Source organism: Brienomyrus brachyistius, chromosome 5 (genome assembly GCF_023856365.1).
Source record: "Brienomyrus brachyistius isolate T26 chromosome 5, BBRACH_0.4, whole genome shotgun sequence".
Taxonomy (NCBI): Eukaryota; Metazoa; Chordata; class Actinopteri; order Osteoglossiformes; family Mormyridae; genus Brienomyrus; species Brienomyrus brachyistius.
Genome location: NC_064537.1, coordinates 34,043,605 through 34,066,084, shown reverse-complemented (window position 1 = coordinate 34,066,084; position 22,480 = coordinate 34,043,605). Strand labels below are relative to the sequence as shown.

Sequence of the window (22,480 nt, the reverse complement as noted above, 5' to 3'; positions counted from 1 at the left end):
TTGATTTTCATGTTCAACGATTACGACGTAGATGCCTCTTAGCGGTTGTCCGGAGCAGAGACCTTGCAAGGAGACAGCGAGAGCAAGAGCACAGCGCCTTGATTTTGATGTTCAATGATCACGACGTAGATGCCTCTTAGCGGTTGTCCGGAGCAGAGACTTTGCAAGGAGACGGCGAGAGCAAGAGCACCGCTGTGCTTTATGGGGTTCAGAGTCAGAAGGCATTTCTCAGAGAAGAACCAGATCAGAAAGTTGCCGGTCCTGAGGTCTCGCGTCTGTGTCTTGGCCCGGCTAGCTCAGTCGGTAGAGCATGAGACTCTTAATCTCAGAGTCGTGGGTTGGAGCCCCATGCTGGGTGCTGTCTTCTTGAGGCATAGAAGCCCATGACCCTCCGAGACGTGAACATGAAGAGTCCCGCCGTCAACAAAACATCAGCGTGACTCGTTCTGCCTTCTTGTGAGAGGCCGCATAGGACCTGCTGAATGTGCTGTGTTCTCCCATGCAGGTGGAACGTCTGTGTTGTCGTGCAGCTGACTTGAAAATGCCCTGTTGCTCGTTTTAGTGGCCAGGAGTGAAAAACTGAAGAATGAGAAGTAAGCTGAGGGCACAACTATGCTGGGAGGACATCGGTTAGGTCACAAAAGTCAGAAGCTAACCAAAAGGGTCACAATGGGAAGTGGAGGGAAAGACAAAAAAAAAAAAAAAAATAGAATCCCAAGCAGACGCCCTTGGAGTTCCCTGACCGGGAATCGAACCTGGGCCGTGGCGGTGAGAGCGCCAAATCCTGACCGCTAGACCACCAGGGACCCCCCACAGTAGTGCTTTGCGCTCTGTCATACAGAAATACTCACAAGTGCCCCTTCAGGTCAGACCTGGCTAGGCATTTTGTCTTCACGGCACATTTCGCCAAAGTGCTCTGTAGCACTCTTATTCCTCACACACCGACCCAATGTGTGACGTTCCACAAAGTGTCAGTTTTCGCTGTCTGAATAGTTCTACATTTGGCTCAGAATCCAAACAGCATGTGAGAAATAAAATTATGCAAAGAAAAGATGCAACCAAGTGCCTTGATTTTGATGTTCAATGATCACAACGTAGATGCTTCTTAGCGGTTGTCCGAAGCAGAGACCTTGCAGAATTTGAGTGTGAAATCATTGATCCTTCTGAAATGCAACGATACCTTACCAATTCAATTATGATAGTGAGAAGAGTCTTGTTAACTGATGGGCTATGAAAACAGCGGTTGCTTTGTGTTTCTGAATCTTGTGTAGTACGAGGAAGAGATTTTATACCGGGATCAAGTCAGTTTCCATGTGCTTGATTAAAGTCGTCTGAAGAAAGAACTGATGCTAGCAAGTGGACATGATGGCATTACAAAGGAGGCCAGCTGCTGGTATTTCATCAGCCACTGACAATTATCAGATTAAATAAAATTTCCTTTGGTTGAGGAAGATGCTGAATGTGAGTTGTTTCCATAGTGTAGTGGTTATCACGTTCGCCTCACACGCGAAAGGTCCTCGGTTCGAAACCGAGTGGAAACATGCCTGCCTATCGCTTTTGGCCCAAGCTTCAAAACCAAGACACCGGTGAAACCAAGTTGCCATTATTCCGTAGTTTCACACACCGAGCTAATGCGTGACATTCCACAAAGTCTGAGTTTTCGCTGTCTGAATAGCTCTACATTTGGCTCATAATTCAACCAGCATGTGAGAAGTAAAATTATGCCAAAGAAAAGATGCAACCAAGCGGCTTGATTTTCATGTTCAACGATTACGACGTAGATGCCTCTTAGCGGTTGTCCGGAGCAGAGACCTTGCAAGGAGACAGCGAGAGCAAGAGCACAGCGCCTTGATTTTGATGTTCAATGATCACGACGTAGATGCCTCTTAGCGGTTGTCCGGAGCAGAGACTTTGCAAGGAGACGGCGAGAGCAAGAGCACCGCTGTGCTTTATGGGGTTCAGAGTCAGAAGGCATTTCTCAGAGAAGAACCAGATCAGAAAGTTGCCGGTCCTGAGGTCTCGCGTCTGTGTCTTGGCCCGGCTAGCTCAGTCGGTAGAGCATGAGACTCTTAATCTCAGAGTCGTGGGTTGGAGCCCCATGCTGGGTGCTGTCTTCTTGAGGCATAGAAGCCCATGACCCTCCGAGACGTGAACATGAAGAGTCCCGCCGTCAACAAAACATCAGCGTGACTCGTTCTGCCTTCTTGTGAGAGGCCGCATAGGACCTGCTGAATGTGCTGTGTTCTCCCATGCAGGTGGAACGTCTGTGTTGTCGTGCAGCTGACTTGAAAATGCCCTGTTGCTCGTTTTAGTGGCCAGGAGTGAAAAACTGAAGAATGAGAAGTAAGCTGAGGGCACAACTATGCTGGGAGGACATCGGTTAGGTCACAAAAGTCAGAAGCTAACCAAAAGGGTCACAATGGGAAGTGGAGGGAAAGACAAAAAAAAAAAAAAAAATAGAATCCCAAGCAGACGCCCTTGGAGTTCCCTGACCGGGAATCGAACCTGGGCCGTGGCGGTGAGAGCGCCAAATCCTGACCGCTAGACCACCAGGGACCCCCCACAGTAGTGCTTTGCGCTCTGTCATACAGAAATACTCACAAGTGCCCCTTCAGGTCAGACCTGGCTAGGCATTTTGTCTTCACGGCACATTTCGCCAAAGTGCTCTGTAGCACTCTTATTCCTCACACACCGACCCAATGTGTGACGTTCCACAAAGTGTCAGTTTTCGCTGTCTGAATAGTTCTACATTTGGCTCAGAATCCAAACAGCATGTGAGAAATAAAATTATGCAAAGAAAAGATGCAACCAAGTGCCTTGATTTTGATGTTCAATGATCACAACGTAGATGCTTCTTAGCGGTTGTCCGAAGCAGAGACCTTGCAGAATTTGAGTGTGAAATCATTGATCCTTCTGAAATGCAACGATACCTTACCAATTCAATTATGATAGTGAGAAGAGTCTTGTTAACTGATGGGCTATGAAAACAGCGGTTGCTTTGTGTTTCTGAATCTTGTGTAGTACGAGGAAGAGATTTTATACCGGGATCAAGTCAGTTTCCATGTGCTTGATTAAAGTCGTCTGAAGAAAGAACTGATGCTAGCAAGTGGACATGATGGCATTACAAAGGAGGCCAGCTGCTGGTATTTCATCAGCCACTGACAATTATCAGATTAAATAAAATTTCCTTTGGTTGAGGAAGGTGCTGAATGTGAGTTGTTTCCATAGTGTAGTGGTTATCACGTTCGCCTCACACGCGAAAGGTCCTCGGTTCGAAACCGAGTGGAAACATGCCTGCCTATCGCTTTTGGCCCAAGCTTCAAAACCAAGACACCGGTGAAACCAAGTTGCCATTATTCCGTAGTTTCACACACCGAGCTAATGCGTGACATTCCACAAAGTCTGAGTTTTCGCTGTCTGAATAGCTCTACATTTGGCTCATAATTCAACCAGCATGTGAGAAGTAAAATTATGCCAAAGAAAAGATGCAACCAAGCGGCTTGATTTTCATGTTCAACGATTACGACGTAGATGCCTCTTAGCGGTTGTCCGGAGCAGAGACCTTGCAAGGAGACAGCGAGAGCAAGAGCACAGCGCCTTGATTTTGATGTTCAATGATCACGACGTAGATGCCTCTTAGCGGTTGTCTGGAGCAGAGACTTTGCAAGGAGACGGCGAGAGCAAGAGCACCGCTGTGCTTTATGGGGTTCAGAGTCAGAAGGCATTTCTCAGAGAAGAACCAGATCAGAAAGTTGCCGGTCCTGAGGTCTCGCGTCTGTGTCTTGGCCCGGCTAGCTCAGTCGGTAGAGCATGAGACTCTTAATCTCAGAGTCGTGGGTTGGAGCCCCATGCTGGGTGCTGTCTTCTTGAGGCATAGAAGCCCATGACCCTCCGAGACGTGAACATGAAGAGTCCCGCCGTCAACAAAACATCAGCGTGACTCGTTCTGCCTTCTTGTGAGAGGCCGCATAGGACCTGCTGAATGTGCTGTGTTCTCCCATGCAGGTGGAACGTCTGTGTTGTCGTGCAGCTGACTTGAAAATGCCCTGTTGCTCGTTTTAGTGGCCAGGAGTGAAAAACTGAAGAGTGAGAAGTAAGCTGAGGGCACAACTATGCTGGGAGGACATCGGTTAGGTCACAAAAGTCAGAAGCTAACCAAAAGGGTCACAATGGGAAGTGGAGGGAAAGACAAAAAAAAAAAAAAAAAAAGAATCCCAAGCAGACGCCCCTGGAGTTCCCTGACCGGGAATCGAACCCGGGCCGTGGCGGTGAGAGCACCAAATCCTGACCGCTAGACCACCAGGGACCCCCCACAGTAGTGCTTTGCACTCTGTCATACAGAAATACTCACAAGTGCCCCTTCAGGTCAGACCTGGCTAGGCATTTTGTCTTCACGGCACATTTCGCCAAAGTGCTCTGTAGCACTCTTATTCCTCACACACCGACCCAATGTGTGACGTTCCACAAAGTGTCAGTTTTCGCTGTCTGAATAGTTCTACATTTGGCTCAGAATCCAAACAGCATGTGAGAAATAAAATTATGCAAAGAAAAGATGCAACCAAGTGCCTTGATTTTGATGTTCAATGATCACAACGTAGATGCTTCTTAGCGGTTGTCCGAAGCAGAGACCTTGCAGAATTTGAGTGTGAAATCATTGATCCTTCTGAAATGCAACGATACCTTACCAATCCAATTATGATAGTGAGAAGAGTCTTGTTAACTGATGGGCTATGAAAACAGCGGTTGCTTTGTGTTTCTGAATCTTGTGTAGTACGAGGAAGAGATTTTATACCGGGATCAAGTCAGTTTCCATGTGCTTGATTAAAGTCGTCTGAAGAAAGAACTGATGCTAGCAAGTGGACATGATGGCATTACAAAGGAGGCCAGCTGCTGGTATTTCATCAGCCACTGACAATTATCAGATTAAATAAAATTTCCTTTGGTTGAGGAACGTGCTGAATGTGAGTTGTTTCCATAGTGTAGTGGTTATCACGTTCGCCTCACACGCGAAAGGTCCTCGGTTCGAAACCGAGTGGAAACATGCCTGCCTATCGCTTTTGGCCCAAGCTTCAAAACCAAGACACCGGTGAAACCAAGTTGCCATTATTCCGTAGTTTCACACACCGAGCTAATGCGTGACATTCCACAAAGTCTGAGTTTTCGCTGTCTGAATAGCTCTACATTTGGCTCATAATTCAACCAGCATGTGAGAAGTAAAATTATGCCAAAGAAAAGATGCAACCAAGCGGCTTGATTTTCATGTTCAACGATTACGACGTAGATGCCTCTTAGCGGTTGTCCGGAGCAGAGACCTTGCAAGGAGACAGCGAGAGCAAGAGCACAGCGCCTTGATTTTGATGTTCAATGATCACGACGTAGATGCCTCTTAGCGGTTGTCTGGAGCAGAGACTTTGCAAGGAGACGGCGAGAGCAAGAGCACCGCTGTGCTTTATGGGGTTCAGAGTCAGAAGGCATTTCTCAGAGAAGAACCAGATCAGAAAGTTGCCGGTCCTGAGGTCTCGCGTCTGTGTCTTGGCCCGGCTAGCTCAGTCGGTAGAGCATGAGACTCTTAATCTCAGAGTCGTGGGTTGGAGCCCCATGCTGGGTGCTGTCTTCTTGAGGCATAGAAGCCCATGACCCTCCGAGACGTGAACATGAAGAGTCCCGCCGTCAACAAAACATCAGCGTGACTCGTTCTGCCTTCTTGTGAGAGGCCGCATAGGACCTGCTGAATGTGCTGTGTTCTCCCATGCAGGTGGAACGTCTGTGTTGTCGTGCAGCTGACTTGAAAATGCCCTGTTGCTCGTTTTAGTGGCCAGGAGTGAAAAACTGAAGAGTGAGAAGTAAGCTGAGGGCACAACTATGCTGGGAGGACATCGGTTAGGTCACAAAAGTCAGAAGCTAACCAAAAGGGTCACAATGGGAAGTGGAGGGAAAGACAAAAAAAAAAAAAAAAAAAGAATCCCAAGCAGACGCCCCTGGAGTTCCCTGACCGGGAATCGAACCCGGGCCGTGGCGGTGAGAGCACCAAATCCTGACCGCTAGACCACCAGGGACCCCCCACAGTAGTGCTTTGCACTCTGTCATACAGAAATACTCACAAGTGCCCCTTCAGGTCAGACCTGGCTAGGCATTTTGTCTTCACGGCACATTTCGCCAAAGTGCTCTGTAGCACTCTTATTCCTCACACACCGACCCAATGTGTGACGTTCCACAAAGTGTCAGTTTTCGCTGTCTGAATAGTTCTACATTTGGCTCAGAATCCAAACAGCATGTGAGAAATAAAATTATGCAAAGAAAAGATGCAACCAAGTGCCTTGATTTTGATGTTCAATGATCACAACGTAGATGCTTCTTAGCGGTTGTCCGAAGCAGAGACCTTGCAGAATTTGAGTGTGAAATCATTGATCCTTCTGAAATGCAACGATACCTTACCAATCCAATTATGATAGTGAGAAGAGTCTTGTTAACTGATGGGCTATGAAAACAGCGGTTGCTTTGTGTTTCTGAATCTTGTGTAGTACGAGGAAGAGATTTTATACCGGGATCAAGTCAGTTTCCATGTGCTTGATTAAAGTCGTCTGAAGAAAGAACTGATGCTAGCAAGTGGACATGATGGCATTACAAAGGAGGCCAGCTGCTGGTATTTCATCAGCCACTGACAATTATCAGATTAAATAAAATTTCCTTTGGTTGAGGAACGTGCTGAATGTGAGTTGTTTCCATAGTGTAGTGGTTATCACGTTCGCCTCACACGCGAAAGGTCCTTGGTTCGAAACCGAGTGGAAACATGCCTGCCTATCGCTTTTGGCCCAAGCTTCAAAACCAAGACACCGGTGAAACCAAGTTGCCATTATTCCGTAGTTTCACACACCGAGCTAATGCGTGACATTCCACAAAGTCTGAGTTTTCGCTGTCTGAATAGCTCTACATTTGGCTCATAATTCAACCAGCATGTGAGAAGTAAAATTATGCCAAAGAAAAGATGCAACCAAGCGGCTTGATTTTCATGTTCAACGATTACGACGTAGATGCCTCTTAGCGGTTGTCCAGAGCAGAGACCTTGCAAGGAGACAGCGAGAGCAAGAGCACAGCGCCTTGATTTTGATGTTCAATGATCACGACGTAGATGCCTCTTAGCGGTTGTCCGGAGCAGAGACTTTGCAAGGAGACGGCGAGAGCAAGAGCACCGCTGTGCTTTATGGGGTTCAGAGTCAGAAGGCATTTCTCAGAGAAGAACCAGATCAGAAAGTTGCCGGTCCTGAGGTCTCGCGTCTGTGTCTTGGCCCGGCTAGCTCAGTCGGTAGAGCATGAGACTCTTAATCTCAGAGTCGTGGGTTGGAGCCCCACGCTGGGTGCTGTCTTCTTGAGGCATAGAAGCCCATGACCCTCCGAGACGTGAACATGAAGAGTCCCGCCGTCAACAAAACATCAGCGTGACTCGTTCTGCCTTCTTGTGAGAGGCCGCATAGGACCTGCTGAATGTGCTGTGTTCTCCCATGCAGGTGGAACGTCTGTGTTGTCGTGCAGCTGACTTGAAAATGCCCTGTTGCTCGTTTTAGTGGCCAGGAGTGAAAAACTGAAGAATGAGAAGTAAGCTGAGGGCACAACTATGCTGGGAGGACATCGGTTAGGTCACAAAAGTCAGAAGCTAACCAAAAGGGTCACAATGGGAAGTGGAGGGAAAGACAAAAAAAAAAAAAAAAAAAAAGAATCCCAAGCAGACGCCCTTGGAGTTCCCTGACCGGGAATCGAACCTGGGCCGTGGCGGTGAGAGCGCCAAATCCTGACCGCTAGACCACCAGGGACCCCCCACAGTAGTGCTTTGCGCTCTGTCATACAGAAATACTCACAAGTGCCCCTTCAGGTCAGACCTGGCTAGGCATTTTGTCTTCACGGCACATTTCGCCAAAGTGCTCTGTAGCACTCTTATTCCTCACACACCGACCCAATGTGTGACGTTCCACAAAGTGTCAGTTTTCGCTGTCTGAATAGTTCTACATTTGGCTCAGAATCCAAACAGCATGTGAGAAATAAAATTATGCAAAGAAAAGATGCAACCAAGTGCCTTGATTTTGATGTTCAATGATCACAACGTAGATGTTTCTTAGCGGTTGTCCGAAGCAGAGACCTTGCAGAATTTGAGTGTGAAATCATTGATCCTTCTGAAATGCAACGATACCTTACCAATCCAATTATGATAGTGAGAAGAGTCTTGTTAACTGATGGGCTATGAAAACAGCGGTTGCTTTGTGTTTCTGAATCTTGTGTAGTACGAGGAAGAGATTTTATACCGGGATCAAGTCAGTTTCCATGTGCTTGATTAAAGTCGTCTGAAGAAAGAACTGATGCTAGCAAGTGGACATGATGGCATTACAAAGGAGGCCAGCTGCTGGTATTTCATCAGCCACTGACAATTATCAGATTAAATAAAATTTCCTTTGGTTGAGGAAGGTGCTGAATGTGAGTTGTTTCCATAGTGTAGTGGTTATCACGTTCGCCTCACACGCGAAAGGTCCTCGGTTCGAAACCGAGTGGAAACATGCCTGCCTATCGCTTTTGGCCCAAGCTTCAAAACCAAGACACCGGTGAAACCAAGTTGCCATTATTCCGTAGTTTCACACACCGAGCTAATGCGTGACATTCCACAAAGTCTGAGTTTTCGCTGTCTGAATAGCTCTACATTTGGCTCATAATTCAACCAGCATGTGAGAAGTAAAATTATGCCAAAGAAAAGATGCAACCAAGCGGCTTGATTTTCATGTTCAACGATTACGACATAGATGCCTCTTAGCGGTTGTCCGGAGCATAGACCTTGCAAGGAGACAGCGAGAGCAAGAGCACAGCGCCTTGATTTTGATGTTCAATGATCACGACGTAGATGCCTCTTAGCGGTTGTCCGGAGCAGAGACTTTGCAAGGAGACGGCGAGAGCAAGAGCACCGCTGTGCTTTATGGGGTTCAGAGTCAGAAGGCATTTCTCAGAGAAGAACCAGATCAGAAAGTTGCCGGTCCTGAGGTCTCACGTCTGTGTCTTGGCCCGGCTAGCTCAGTCGGTAGAGCATGAGACTCTTAATCTCAGAGTCGTGGGTTGGAGCCCCACGCTGGGTGCTGTCTTCTTGAGGCATAGAAGCCCATGACCCTCCGAGACGTGAACATGAAGAGTCCCGCCGTCAACAAAACATCAGCATGACTCGTTCTGCCTTCTTGTGAGAGGCCGCATAGACCTGCTGAATGTGCTGTGTTCTCCCATGCAGGTGGAACGTCTGTGTTGTCGTGCAGCTGACTTGAAAATGCCCTCTTGCTCGTTTTAGTGGCCAGGAGTGAAAAACTGAAGAGTGAGAAGTAAGCTGAGGGCACAACTATGCTGGGAGGACATCGGTTAGGTCACAAAAGTCAGAAGCTAACCAAAAGGGTCACAATGGGAAGTGGAGGGAAAGACAAAAAAAAAAAAAAAAAAACAGAATCCCAAGCAGATGCCCCTGGAGTTCCCTGACCGGGAATCGAACCCGGGCCGTGGTGGTGAGAGCGCCAAATCCTGACCGCTAGACCACCAGGGACCCCCCACAGTAGTGCTTTGCGCTCTGTCATACAGAAATACTCACAAGTGCCCCTTCAGGTCAGACCTGGCTAGGCATTTTGTCTTCACGGCACATTTCGCCAAAGTGCTCTGTAGCACTCTTATTCCTCACACACCGACCCAATGTGTGACGTTCCACAAAGTGTCAGTTTTCGCTGTCTGAATAGTTCTACATTTGGCTCAGAATCCAAACAGCATGTGAGAAATAAAATTATGCAAAGAAAAGATGCAACCAAGTGCCTTGATTTTGATGTTCAATGATCACAACGTAGATGCTTCTTAGCGGTTGTCCGAAGCAGAGACCTTGCAGAATTTGAGTGTGAAATCATTGATCCTTCTGAAATGCAACGATACCTTACCAATCCAATTATGATAGTGAGAAGAGTCTTGTTAACTGATGGGCTATGAAAACAGCGGTTGCTTTGTGTTTCTGAATCTTGTGTAGTACGAGGAAGAGATTTTATACCGGGATCAAGTCAGTTTCCATGTGCTTGATTAAAGTCGTCTGAAGAAAGAACTGATGCTAGCAAGTGGACATGATGGCATTACAAAGGAGGCCAGCTGCTGGTATTTCATCAGCCACTGACAATTATCAGATTAAATAAAATTTCCTTTGGTTGAGGAAGGTGCTGAATGTGAGTTGTTTCCATAGTGTAGTGGTTATCACGTTCGCCTCACACGCGAAAGGTCCTCGGTTCGAAACCGAGTGGAAACATGCCTGCCTATCGCTTTTGGCCCAAGCTTCAAAACCAAGACACCGGTGAAACCAAGTTGCCATTATTCCGTAGTTTCACACACCGAGCTAATGCGTGACATTCCACAAAGTCTGAGTTTTCGCTGTCTGAATAGCTCTACATTTGGCTCATAATTCAACCAGCATGTGAGAAGTAAAATTATGCCAAAGAAAAGATGCAACCAAGCGGCTTGATTTTCATGTTCAACGATTACGACGTAGATGCCTCTTAGCGGTTGTCCGGAGCAGAGACCTTGCAAGGAGACAGCGAGAGCAAGAGCACAGCGCCTTGATTTTGATGTTCAATGATCACGACGTAGATGCCTCTTAGCGGTTGTCCGGAGCAGAGACTTTGCAAGGAGACGGCGAGAGCAAGAGCACCGCTGTGCTTTATGGGGTTCAGAGTCAGAAGGCATTTCTCAGAGAAGAACCAGATCAGAAAGTTGCCGGTCCTGAGGTCTCACGTCTGTGTCTTGGCCCGGATAGCTCAGTCGGTAGAGCATGAGACTCTTAATCTCAGAGTCGTGGGTTGGAGCCCCACGCTGGGTGCTGTCTTCTTGAGGCATAGAAGCCCATGACCCTCCGAGACGTGAACATGAAGAGTCCCGCCGTCAACAAAACATCAGCGTGACTCGTTCTGCCTTCTTGTGAGAGGCCGCATAGACCTGCTGAATGTGCTGTGTTCTCCCATGCAGGTGGAACGTCTGTGTTGTCGTGCAGCTGACTTGAAAATGCCCTGTTGCTCGTTTTAGTGGCCAGGAGTGAAAAACTGAAGAGTGAGAAGTAAGCTGAGGGCACAACTATGCTGGGAGGACATCGGTTAGGTCACAAAAGTCAGAAGCTAACCAAAAGGGTCACAATGGGAAGTGGAGGGAAAGACAAAAAAAAAAAAAAAGAATCCCAAGCAGATGCCCCTGGAGTTCCCTAACCGGGAATCGAACCCGGGCCGTGGCGGTGAGAGCGCCAAATCCTGACCTCTAGACCACCAGGGACCCCCCACAGTAGTGCTTTGCGCTCTGTCATACAGAAATACTCACAAGTGCCCCTTCAGGTCAGACCTGGCTAGGCATTTTGTCTTCACGGCACATTTCGCCAAAGTGCTCTGTAGCACTCTTATTCCTCACACACCGACCCAATGTGTGACGTTCCACAAAGTGTCAGTTTTCGCTGTCTGAATAGTTCTACATTTGGCTCAGAATCCAAACAGCATGTGAGAAATAAAATTATGCAAAGAAAAGATGCAACCAAGTGCCTTGATTTTGATGTTCAATGATCACAACGTAGATGCTTCTTAGCGGTTGTCCGAAGCAGAGACCTTGCAGAATTTGAGTGTGAAATCATTGATCCTTCTGAAATGCAACGATACCTTACCAATCCAATTATGATAGTGAGAAGAGTCTTGTTAACTGATGGGCTATGAAAACAGCGGTTGCTTTGTGTTTCTGAATCTTGTGTAGTACGAGGAAGAGATTTTATACCGGGGTCAAGTCAGTTTCCATGTGCTTGATTAAAGTCGTCTGAAGAAAGAACTGATGCTAGCAAGTGGACATGATGGCATTACAAAGGAGGCCAGCTGCTGGTATTTCATCAGCCACTGACAATTATCAGATTAAATAAAATTTCCTTTGGTTGAGGAAGGTGCTGAATGTGAGTTGTTTCCATAGTGTAGTGGTTATCACGTTCGCCTCACACGCGAAAGGTCCTCGGTTCGAAACCGAGTGGAAACATACCTGCCTATCGCTTTTGGCCCAAGCTTCAAAACCAAGACACCGGTGAAACCAAGTTGCCATTATTCCGTAGTTTCACACACCGAGCTAATGCGTGACATTCCACAAAGTCTGAGTTTTCGCTGTCTGAATAGCTCTACATTTGGCTCATAATTCAACCAGCATGTGAGAAGTAAAATTATGCCAAAGAAAAGATGCAACCAAGCGGCTTGATTTTCATGTTCAACGATTACGACGTAGATGCCTCTTAGCGGTTGTCCGGAGCAGAGACCTTGCAAGGAGACAGCGAGAGCAAGAGCACAGCGCCTTGATTTTGATGTTCAATGATCACGACGTAGATGCCTCTTAGCGGTTGTCCGGAGCAGAGACTTTGCAAGGAGACGGCGAGAGCAAGAGCACCGCTGTGCTTTATGGGGTTCAGAGTCAGAAGGCATTTCTCAGAGAAGAACCAGATCAGAAAGTTGCCGGTCCTGAGGTCTCGCGTCTGTGTCTTGGCCCGGCTAGCTCAGTCGGTAGAGCATGAGACTCTTAATCTCAGAGTCGTGGGTTGGAGCCCCACGCTGGGTGCTGTCTTCTTGAGGCATAGAAGCCCATGACCCTCCGAGACGTGAACATGAAGAGTCCCGCCGTCAACAAAACATCAGCGTGACTCGTTCTGCCTTCTTGTGAGAGGCCGCATAGGACCTGCTGAATGTGCTGTGTTCTCCCATGCAGGTGGAACGTCTGTGTTGTCGTGCAGCTGACTTGAAAATGCCCTGTTGCTCGTTTTAGTGGCCAGGAGTGAAAAACTGAAGAGTGAGAAGTAAGCTGAGGGCACAACTATGCTGGGAGGACATCGGTTAGGTCACAAAAGTCAGAAGCTAACCAAAAGGGTCACAATGGGAAGTGGAGGGAAAGACAAAAAAAAAAAAAAAGAATCCCAAGCAGATGCCCCTGGAGTTCCCTAACCGGGAATCGAACCCGGGCCGTGGCGGTGAGAGCGCCAAATCCTGACCGCTAGACCACCAGGGACCCCCCACAGTAGTGCTTTGCGCTCTGTCATACAGAAATACTCACAAGTGCCCCTTCAGGTCAGACCTGGCTAGGCATTTTGTCTTCACGGCACATTTCGCCAAAGTGCTCTGTAGCACTCTTATTCCTCACACACCGACCCAATGTGTGACGTTCCACAAAGTGTCAGTTTTCGCTGTCTGAATAGTTCTACATTTGGCTCAGAATCCAAACAGCATGTGAGAAATAAAATTATGCAAAGAAAAGATGCAACCAAGTGCCTTGATTTTGATGTTCAATGATCACAACGTAGATGCTTCTTAGCGGTTGTCCGAAGCAGAGACCTTGCAGAATTTGAGTGTGAAATCATTGATCCTTCTGAAATGCAACGATACCTTACCAATCCAATTATGATAGTGAGAAGAGTCTTGTTAACTGATGGGCTATGAAAACAGCGGTTGCTTTGTGTTTCTGAATCTTGTGTAGTACGAGGAAGAGATTTTATACCGGGGTCAAGTCAGTTTCCATGTGCTTGATTAAAGTCGTCTGAAGAAAGAACTGATGCTAGCAAGTGGACATGATGGCATTACAAAGGAGGCCAGCTGCTGGTATTTCATCAGCCACTGACAATTATCAGATTAAATAAAATTTCCTTTGGTTGAGGAAGGTGCTGAATGTGAGTTGTTTCCATAGTGTAGTGGTTATCACGTTCGCCTCACACGCGAAAGGTCCTCGGCTCGAAACCGAGTGGAAACATACCTGCCTATCGCTTTTGGCCCAAGCTTCAAAACCAAGACACCGGTGAAACCAAGTTGCCATTATTACGTAGTTTCACACACCGAGCTAATGCGTGACATTCCACAAAGTCTGAGTTTTCGCTGTCTGAATAGCTCTACATTTGGCTCATAATTCAACCAGCATGTGAGAAGTAAAATTATGCCAAAGAAAAGATGCAACCAAGCGGCTTGATTTTCATGTTCAACGATTACGACGTAGATGCCTCTTAGCGGTTGTCCGGAGCAGAGACCTTGCAAGGAGACAGCGAGAGCAAGAGCACAGCGCCTTGATTTTGATGTTCAATGATCACGACGTAGATGCCTCTTAGCGGTTGTCCGGAGCAGAGACTTTGCAAGGAGACGGCGAGAGCAAGAGCACCGCTGTGCTTTATGGGGTTCAGAGTCAGAAGGCATTTCTCAGAGAAGAACCAGATCAGAAAGTTGCCGGTCCTGAGGTCTCGCGTCTGTGTCTTGGCCCGGCTAGCTCAGTCGGTAGAGCATGAGACTCTTAATCTCAGAGTCGTGGGTTGGAGCCCCACGCTGGGTGCTGTCTTCTTGAGGCATAGAAGCCCATGACCCTCCGAGACGTGAACATGAAGAGTCCCGCCGTCAACAAAACATCAGCGTGACTCGTTCTGCCTTCTTGTGAGAGGCCGCATAGGACCTGCTGAATGTGCTGTGTTCTCCCATGCAGGTGGAACGTCTGTGTTGTCGTGCAGCTGACTTGAAAATGCCCTGTTGCTCGTTTTAGTGGCCAGGAGTGAAAAACTGAAGAATGAGAAGTAAGCTGAGGGCACAACTATGCTGGGAGGACATCGGTTAGGTCACAAAAGTCAGAAGCTAACCAAAAGGGTCACAATGGGAAGTGGAGGGAAAGATAAAAAAAAAAAAAAAAAAAGAATCCCAAGCAGATGCCCCTGGAGTTCCCTGACCGGGAATCGAACCCGGGCCGTGGCGGTGAGAGCGCCAAATCCTGACCGCTAGACCACCAGGGACCCCCCACAGTAGTGCTTTGCGCTCTGTCATACAGAAATACTCACAAGTGCCCCTTCAGGTCAGACCTGGCTAGGCATTTTGTCTTCACGGCACATTTCGCCACAGTGCTCTGTAGCACTCTTATTCCTCACACACCGACCCAATGTGTGACGTTCCACAAAGTGTCAGTTTTCGCTGTCTGAATAGTTCTACATTTGGCTCAGAATCCAAACAGCATGTGAGAAATAAAATTATGCAAAGAAAAGATGCAACCAAGTGCCTTGATTTTGATGTTCAATGATCACAACGTAGATGCTTCTTAGCGGTTGTCCGAAGCAGAGACCTTGCAGAATTTGAGTGTGAAATCATTGATCCTTCTGAAATGCAACGATACCTTACCAATCCAATTATGATAGTGAGAAGAGTCTTGTTAACTGATGGGCTATGAAAACAGCGGTTGCTTTGTGTTTCTGAATCTTGTGTAGTACGAGGAAGAGATTTTATACCGGGGTCAAGTCAGTTTCCATGTGCTTGATTAAAGTCGTCTGAAGAAAGAACTGATGCTAGCAAGTGGACATGATGGCATTACAAAGGAGGCCAGCTGCTGGTATTTCATCAGCCACTGACAATTATCAGATTAAATAAAATTTCCTTTGGTTGAGGAAGGTGCTGAATGTGAGTTGTTTCCATAGTGTAGTGGTTATCACGTTCGCCTCACACGCGAAAGGTCCTCGGTTCGAAACCGAGTGGAAACATACCTGCCTATCGCTTTTGGCCCAAGCTTCAAAACCAAGACACCGGTGAAACCAAGTTGCCATTATTCCGTAGTTTCACACACCGAGCTAATGCGTGACATTCCACAAAGTCTGAGTTTTCGCTGTCTGAATAGCTCTACATTTGGCTCATAATTCAACCAGCATGTGAGAAGTAAAATTATGCCAAAGAAAAGATGCAACCAAGCGGCTTGATTTTCATGTTCAACGATTACGACATAGATGCCTCTTAGCGGTTGTCCGGAGCAGAGACCTTGCAAGGAGACAGCGAGAGCAAGAGCACAGCGCCTTGATTTTGATGTTCAATGATCACGACGTAGATGCCTCTTAGCGGTTGTCCGGAGTAGAGACTTTGCAAGGAGACGGCGAGAGCAAGAGCACCGCTGTGCTTTATGGGGTTCAGAGTCAGAAGGCATTTCTCAGAGAAGAACCAAATCAGAAAGTTGCCGGTCCTGAGGTCTCGCATCTGTGTCTTGGCCCGGCTAGCTCAGTCGGTAGAGCATGAGACTCTTAATCTCAGAGTCGTGGGTTGGAGCCCCACGCTGGGTGCTGTCTTCTTGAGGCATAGAAGCCCATGACCCTCCGAGACGTGAACATGAAGAGTCCCGCCGTCAACAAAACATCAGCGTGACTCGTTCTGCCTTCTTGTGAGAGGCCGCATAGGACCTGCTGAATGTGCTGTGTTCTCCCATGCAGGTGGAACGTCTGTGTTGTCGTGCAGCTGACTTGAAAATGCCCTGTTGCTCGTTTTAGTGGCCAGGAGTGAAAAACTGAAGAATGAGAAGTAAGCTGAGGGCACAACTATGCTGGGAGGACATCGGTTAGGTCACAAAAGTCAGAAGCTAACCAAAAGGGTCACAATGGGAAGTGGAGGGAAAGATAAAAAAAAAAAAAAAAAAAGAATCCCAAGCAGACGCCCCTGGAGTTCCCTGACCGGGAATCGAACCCGGGCCGTGGCGGTGAGAGCGCCAAATCCTGACCGCTAGACCACCAGGGACCCCCCACAGTAGTGCTTTGCGCTCTGTCATACAGAAATACTCACAAGTGCCCCTTCAGGTCAGACCTGGCTAGGCATTTTGTCTTCACGGCACATTTCGCCAAAGTGCTCTGTAGCACTCTTATTCCTCACACACCGACCCAATGTGTGACGTTCCACAAAGTGTCAGTTTTCGCTGTCTGAATAGTTCTACATTTTGCTCAGAATCCAAACAGCATGTGAGAAATAAAATTATGCAAAGAAAAGATGCAACCAAGTGCCTTGATTTTGATGTTCAATGATCACAACGTAGATGCTTCTTAGCGGTTGTCCGAAGCAGAGACCTTGCAGAATTTGAGTGTGAAATCATTGATCCTTCTGAAATGCAACGATACCTTACCAATCCAATTATGATAGTGAGAAGAGTCTTGTTAACTGATGGGCTATGAAAACAGCGGTTGCTTTGTGTTTCTGAATCTTGTGTAGTACGAGGAAGAGATTTTATTCCAGGGTCAAGTCAGTTTCCATGTGCTTGATTAAAGTCGTCTGAAGAAAGAACTGATGCTAGCAAGTGGACATGATGGCATTACAAAGGAGGCCAGCTGCTGGTATTTCATCAGCCACTGACAATTATCAGATTAAATAAAATTTCCTTTGGTTGAGGAAGGTGCTGAATGTGAGTTGTTTCCATAGTGTAGTGGTTATCACGTTCGCCTCACACGCGAAAGGTCCTCGGTTCGAAACCGAGTGGAAACATACCTGCCTATCGCTTTTGGCCCAAGCTTCAAAACCAAGACACCGGTGAAACCAAGTTGCCATTATTCCGTAGTTTCACACACCGAGCTAATGCGTGACATTCCACAAAGTCTGAGTTTTCGCTGTCTGAATAGCTCTACATTTGGCTCATAATTCAACCAGCATGTGAGAAGTAAAATTATGCCAAAGAAAAGATGCAACCAAGCGGCTTGATTTTCATGTTCAACGATTACGACATAGATGCCTCTTAGCGGTTGTCTGGAGCAGAGACCTTGCAAGGAGACAGCGAGAGCAAGAGCACAGCGCCTTGATTTTGATGTTCAATGATCACGACGTAGATGCCTCTTAGCGGTTGTCCGGAGCAGAGACTTTGCAAGGAGACGGCGAGAGCAAGAGCACCGCTGTGCTTTATGGGGTTCAGAGTCAGAAGGCATTTCTCAGAGAAGAACCAAATCAGAAAGTTGCCGGTCCTGAGGTCTCGCGTCTGTGTCTTGGCCCGGCTAGCTCAGTCGGTAGAGCATGAGACTCTTAATCTCAGAGTCGTGGGTTGGAGCCCCACGCTGGGTGCTGTCTTCTTGAGGCATAGAAGCCCATGACCCTCCGAGACGTGAACATGAAGAGTCCCGCCGTCAACAAAACATCAGCGTGACTCGTTCTGCCTTCTTGTGAGAGGCCGCATAGGACCTGCTGAATGTGCTGTGTTCTCCCATGCAGGTGGAACGTCTGTGTTGTCGTGCAGCTGACTTGAAAATGCCCTGTTGCTCGTTTTAGTGGCCAGGAGTAAAAAACTGAAGAATGAGAAGTAAGCTGAGGGCACAACTATGCTGGGAGGACATCGGTTAGGTCACAAAAGTCAGAAGCTAACCAAAAGGGTCACAATGGGAAGTGGAGGGAAAGATAAAAAAAAAAAAAAAGAATCCCAAGCAGATGCCCCTGGAGTTCCCTAACCGGGAATCGAACCCGGGCCGTGGCGGTGAGAGCGCCAAATCCTGACCGCTAGACCACCAGGGACCCCCCACAGTAGTGCTTTGCGCTCTGTCATACAGAAATACTCACAAGTGCCCCTTCAGGTCAGACCTGGCTAGGCATTTTGTCTTCACGGCACATTTCGCCACAGTGCTCTGTAGCACTCTTATTCCTCACACACCGACCCAATGTGTGACGTTCCACAAAGTGTCAGTTTTCGCTGTCTGAATAGTTCTACATTTGGCTCAGAATCCAAACAGCATGTGAGAAATAAAATTATGCAAAGAAAAGATGCAACCAAGTGCCTTGATTTTGATGTTCAATGATCACAACGTAGATGCTTCTTAGCGGTTGTCCGAAGCAGAGACCTTGCAGAATTTGAGTGTGAAATCATTGATCCTTCTGAAATGCAACGATACCTTACCAATCCAATTATGATAGTGAGAAGAGTCTTGTTAACTGATGGGCTATGAAAACAGCGGTTGCTTTGTGTTTCTGAATCTTGTGTAGTACGAGGAAGAGATTTTATACCGGGGTCAAGTCAGTTTCCATGTGCTTGATTAAAGTCGTCTGAAGAAAGAACTGATGCTAGCAAGTGGACATGATGGCATTACAAAGGAGGCCAGCTGCTGGTATTTCATCAGCCACTGACAATTATCAGATTAAATAAAATTTCCTTTGGTTGAGGAAGGTGCTGAATGTGAGTTGTTTCCATAGTGTAGTGGTTATCACGTTCGCCTCACACGCGAAAGGTCCTCGGTTCGAAACCGAGTGGAAACATACCTGCCTATCGCTTTTGGCCCAAGCTTCAAAACCAAGACACCGGTGAAACCAAGTTGCCATTATTCCGTAGTTTCACACACCGAGCTAATGCGTGACATTCCACAAAGTCTGAGTTTTCGCTGTCTGAATAGCTCTACATTTGGCTCATAATTCAACCAGCATGTGAGAAGTAAAATTATGCCAAAGAAAAGATGCAACCAAGCGGCTTGATTTTCATGTTCAACGATTACGACATAGATGCCTCTTAGCGGTTGTCCGGAGCAGAGACCTTGCAAGGAGACAGCGAGAGCAAGAGCACAGCGCCTTGATTTTGATGTTCAATGATCACGACGTAGATGCCTCTTAGCGGTTGTCCGGAGTAGAGACTTTGCAAGGAGACGGCGAGAGCAAGAGCACCGCTGTGCTTTATGGGGTTCAGAGTCAGAAGGCATTTCTCAGAGAAGAACCAAATCAGAAAGTTGCCGGTCCTGAGGTCTCGCATCTGTGTCTTGGCCCGGCTAGCTCAGTCGGTAGAGCATGAGACTCTTAATCTCAGAGTCGTGGGTTGGAGCCCCACGCTGGGTGCTGTCTTCTTGAGGCATAGAAGCCCATGACCCTCCGAGACGTGAACATGAAGAGTCCCGCCGTCAACAAAACATCAGCGTGACTCGTTCTGCCTTCTTGTGAGAGGCCGCATAGGACCTGCTGAATGTGCTGTGTTCTCCCATGCAGGTGGAACGTCTGTGTTGTCGTGCAGCTGACTTGAAAATGCCCTGTTGCTCGTTTTAGTGGCCAGGAGTGAAAAACTGAAGAATGAGAAGTAAGCTGAGGGCACAACTATGCTGGGAGGACATCGGTTAGGTCACAAAAGTCAGAAGCTAACCAAAAGGGTCACAATGGGAAGTGGAGGGAAAGATAAAAAAAAAAAAAAAAAAAGAATCCCAAGCAGACGCCCCTGGAGTTCCCTGACCGGGAATCGAACCCGGGCCGTGGCGGTGAGAGCGCCAAATCCTGACCGCTAGACCACCAGGGACCCCCCACAGTAGTGCTTTGCGCTCTGTCATACAGAAATACTCACAAGTGCCCCTTCAGGTCAGACCTGGCTAGGCATTTTGTCTTCACGGCACATTTCGCCAAAGTGCTCTGTAGCACTCTTATTCCTCACACACCGACCCAATGTGTGACGTTCCACAAAGTGTCAGTTTTCGCTGTCTGAATAGTTCTACATTTTGCTCAGAATCCAAACAGCATGTGAGAAATAAAATTATGCAAAGAAAAGATGCAACCAAGTGCCTTGATTTTGATGTTCAATGATCACAACGTAGATGCTTCTTAGCGGTTGTCCGAAGCAGAGACCTTGCAGAATTTGAGTGTGAAATCATTGATCCTTCTGAAATGCAACGATACCTTACCAATCCAATTATGATAGTGAGAAGAGTCTTGTTAACTGATGGGCTATGAAAACAGCGGTTGCTTTGTGTTTCTGAATCTTGTGTAGTACGAGGAAGAGATTTTATTCCAGGGTCAAGTCAGTTTCCATGTGCTTGATTAAAGTCGTCTGAAGAAAGAACTGATGCTAGCAAGTGGACATGATGGCATTACAAAGGAGGCCAGCTGCTGGTATTTCATCAGCCACTGACAATTATCAGATTAAATAAAATTTCCTTTGGTTGAGGAAGGTGCTGAATGTGAGTTGTTTCCATAGTGTAGTGGTTATCACGTTCGCCTCACACGCGAAAGGTCCTCGGTTCGAAACCGAGTGGAAACATACCTGCCTATCGCTTTTGGCCCAAGCTTCAAAACCAAGACACCGGTGAAACCAAGTTGCCATTATTCCGTAGTTTCACACACCGAGCTAATGCGTGACATTCCACAAAGTCTGAGTTTTCGCTGTCTGAATAGCTCTACATTTGGCTCATAATTCAACCAGCATGTGAGAAGTAAAATTATGCCAAAGAAAAGATGCAACCAAGCAGCTTGATTTTCATGTTCAACGATTACGACGTAGATGCCTCTTAGCGGTTGTCTGGAGCAGAGACCTTGCAAGGAGACAGCGAGAGCAAGAGCACAGCGCCTTGATTTTGATGTTCAATGATCACGACGTAGATGCCTCTTAGCGGTTGTCCGGAGCAGAGACTTTGCAAGGAGACGGCGAGAGCAAGAGCACCGCTGTGCTTTATGGGGTTCAGAGTCAGAAGGCATTTCTGAGAGAAGAACCAGATCAGAAAGTTGCCGGTCCTGAGGTCTCGCGTCTGTGTCTTGGCCCGGCTAGCTCAGTCGGTAGAGCATGAGACTCTTAATCTCAGAGTCGTGGGTTGGAGCCCCACGCTGGGTGCTGTCTTCTTGAGGCATAGAAGCCCATGACCCTCCGAGACGTGAACATGAAGAGTCCCGCCGTCAACAAAACATCAGCGTGACTCGTTCTGCCTTCTTGTGAGAGGCCGCATAGGACCTGCTGAATGTGCTGTGTTCTCCCATGCAGGTGGAACGTCTGTGTTGTCGTGCAGCTGACTTGAAAATGCCCTGTTGCTCGTTTTAGTGGCCAGGAGTAAAAAACTGAAGAATGAGAAGTAAGCTGAGGGCACAACTATGCTGGGAGGACATCGGTTAGGTCACAAAAGTCAGAAGCTAACCAAAAGGGTCACAATGGGAAGTGGAGGGAAAGATAAAAAAAAAAAAAAAAAAAAAGAATCCCAAGCAGACGCCCCTGGAGTTCCCTGACCGGGAATCAAACCCAGGCCGTGGCGGTGAGAGCGCCAAATCCTGACCGCTAGACCACCAGGGACCCCCCACAGTAGTGCTTTGCGCTCTGTCATACAGAAATACTCACAAGTGCCCCTTCAGGTCAGACCTGGCTAGGCATTTTGTCTTCACGGCACATTTCGCCAAAGTGCTCTGTAGCACTCTTATTCCTCACACACCGACCCAATGTGTGACGTTCCACAAAGTGTCAGTTTTCGCTGTCTGAATAGTTCTACATTTGGCTCAGAATCCAAACAGCATGTGAGAAATAAAATTATGCAAAGAAAAGATGCAACCAAGTGCCTTGATTTTGATGTTCAATGATCACAACGTAGATGCTTCTTAGCGGTTGTCCGAAGCAGAGACCTTGCAGAATTTGAGTGTGAAATCATTGATCCTTCTGAAATGCAACGATACCTTACCAATCCAATTATGATAGTGAGAAGAGTCTTGTTAACTGATGGGCTATGAAAACAGCGGTTGCTTTGTGTTTCTGAATCTTGTGTAGTACGAGGAAGAGATTTTATACCGGGGTCAAGTCAGTTTCCATGTGCTTGATTAAAGTCGTCTGAAGAAAGAACTGATGCTAGCAAGTGGACATGATGGCATTACAAAGGAGGCCAGCTGCTGGTATTTCATCAGCCACTGACAATTATCAGATTAAATAAAATTTCCTTTGGTTGAGGAAGGTGCTGAATGTGAGTTGTTTCCATAGTGTAGTGGTT

At 47.3% G+C, this 22,480-nt stretch overlaps 12 non-coding genes across 12 annotated transcripts; all 12 read left to right on the top strand.

Moving 5' to 3' along the window:
• The first annotated feature begins 1,468 nt into the window (after positions 1–1,468).
• On the top strand, positions 1,469–1,541 carry trnav-cac (transfer RNA valine (anticodon CAC)). Its single transcript has one exon. It is a non-coding gene; the product is annotated as a tRNA-Val (tRNA).
• A 1,677-nt stretch (positions 1,542–3,218) lies between these two features.
• trnav-cac (transfer RNA valine (anticodon CAC)) lies at positions 3,219–3,291 on the top strand. Its single transcript has one exon. It is a non-coding gene; the product is annotated as a tRNA-Val (tRNA).
• Positions 3,292–4,968: 1,677 nt separating this feature from the next.
• Positions 4,969–5,041, top strand: trnav-cac (transfer RNA valine (anticodon CAC)). The gene has a single exon. It is a non-coding gene; the product is annotated as a tRNA-Val (tRNA).
• A 1,677-nt stretch (positions 5,042–6,718) lies between these two features.
• Positions 6,719–6,791, top strand: trnav-cac (transfer RNA valine (anticodon CAC)). The gene has a single exon. It is a non-coding gene; the product is annotated as a tRNA-Val (tRNA).
• Positions 6,792–8,470: 1,679 nt separating this feature from the next.
• Positions 8,471–8,543, top strand: trnav-cac (transfer RNA valine (anticodon CAC)). The gene has a single exon. It is a non-coding gene; the product is annotated as a tRNA-Val (tRNA).
• A 1,678-nt stretch (positions 8,544–10,221) lies between these two features.
• trnav-cac (transfer RNA valine (anticodon CAC)) lies at positions 10,222–10,294 on the top strand. Its single transcript has one exon. It is a non-coding gene; the product is annotated as a tRNA-Val (tRNA).
• Positions 10,295–11,966: 1,672 nt separating this feature from the next.
• On the top strand, positions 11,967–12,039 carry trnav-cac (transfer RNA valine (anticodon CAC)). Its single transcript has one exon. It is a non-coding gene; the product is annotated as a tRNA-Val (tRNA).
• A 1,673-nt stretch (positions 12,040–13,712) lies between these two features.
• trnav-cac (transfer RNA valine (anticodon CAC)) lies at positions 13,713–13,785 on the top strand. Its single transcript has one exon. It is a non-coding gene; the product is annotated as a tRNA-Val (tRNA).
• Positions 13,786–15,462: 1,677 nt separating this feature from the next.
• Positions 15,463–15,535, top strand: trnav-cac (transfer RNA valine (anticodon CAC)). The gene has a single exon. It is a non-coding gene; the product is annotated as a tRNA-Val (tRNA).
• Positions 15,536–17,212: 1,677 nt separating this feature from the next.
• trnav-cac (transfer RNA valine (anticodon CAC)) lies at positions 17,213–17,285 on the top strand. The gene has a single exon. It is a non-coding gene; the product is annotated as a tRNA-Val (tRNA).
• A 1,673-nt stretch (positions 17,286–18,958) lies between these two features.
• Positions 18,959–19,031, top strand: trnav-cac (transfer RNA valine (anticodon CAC)). The gene has a single exon. It is a non-coding gene; the product is annotated as a tRNA-Val (tRNA).
• Positions 19,032–20,708: 1,677 nt separating this feature from the next.
• trnav-cac (transfer RNA valine (anticodon CAC)) lies at positions 20,709–20,781 on the top strand. Its single transcript has one exon. It is a non-coding gene; the product is annotated as a tRNA-Val (tRNA).
• Positions 20,782–22,480: the final 1,699 nt, after the last annotated feature.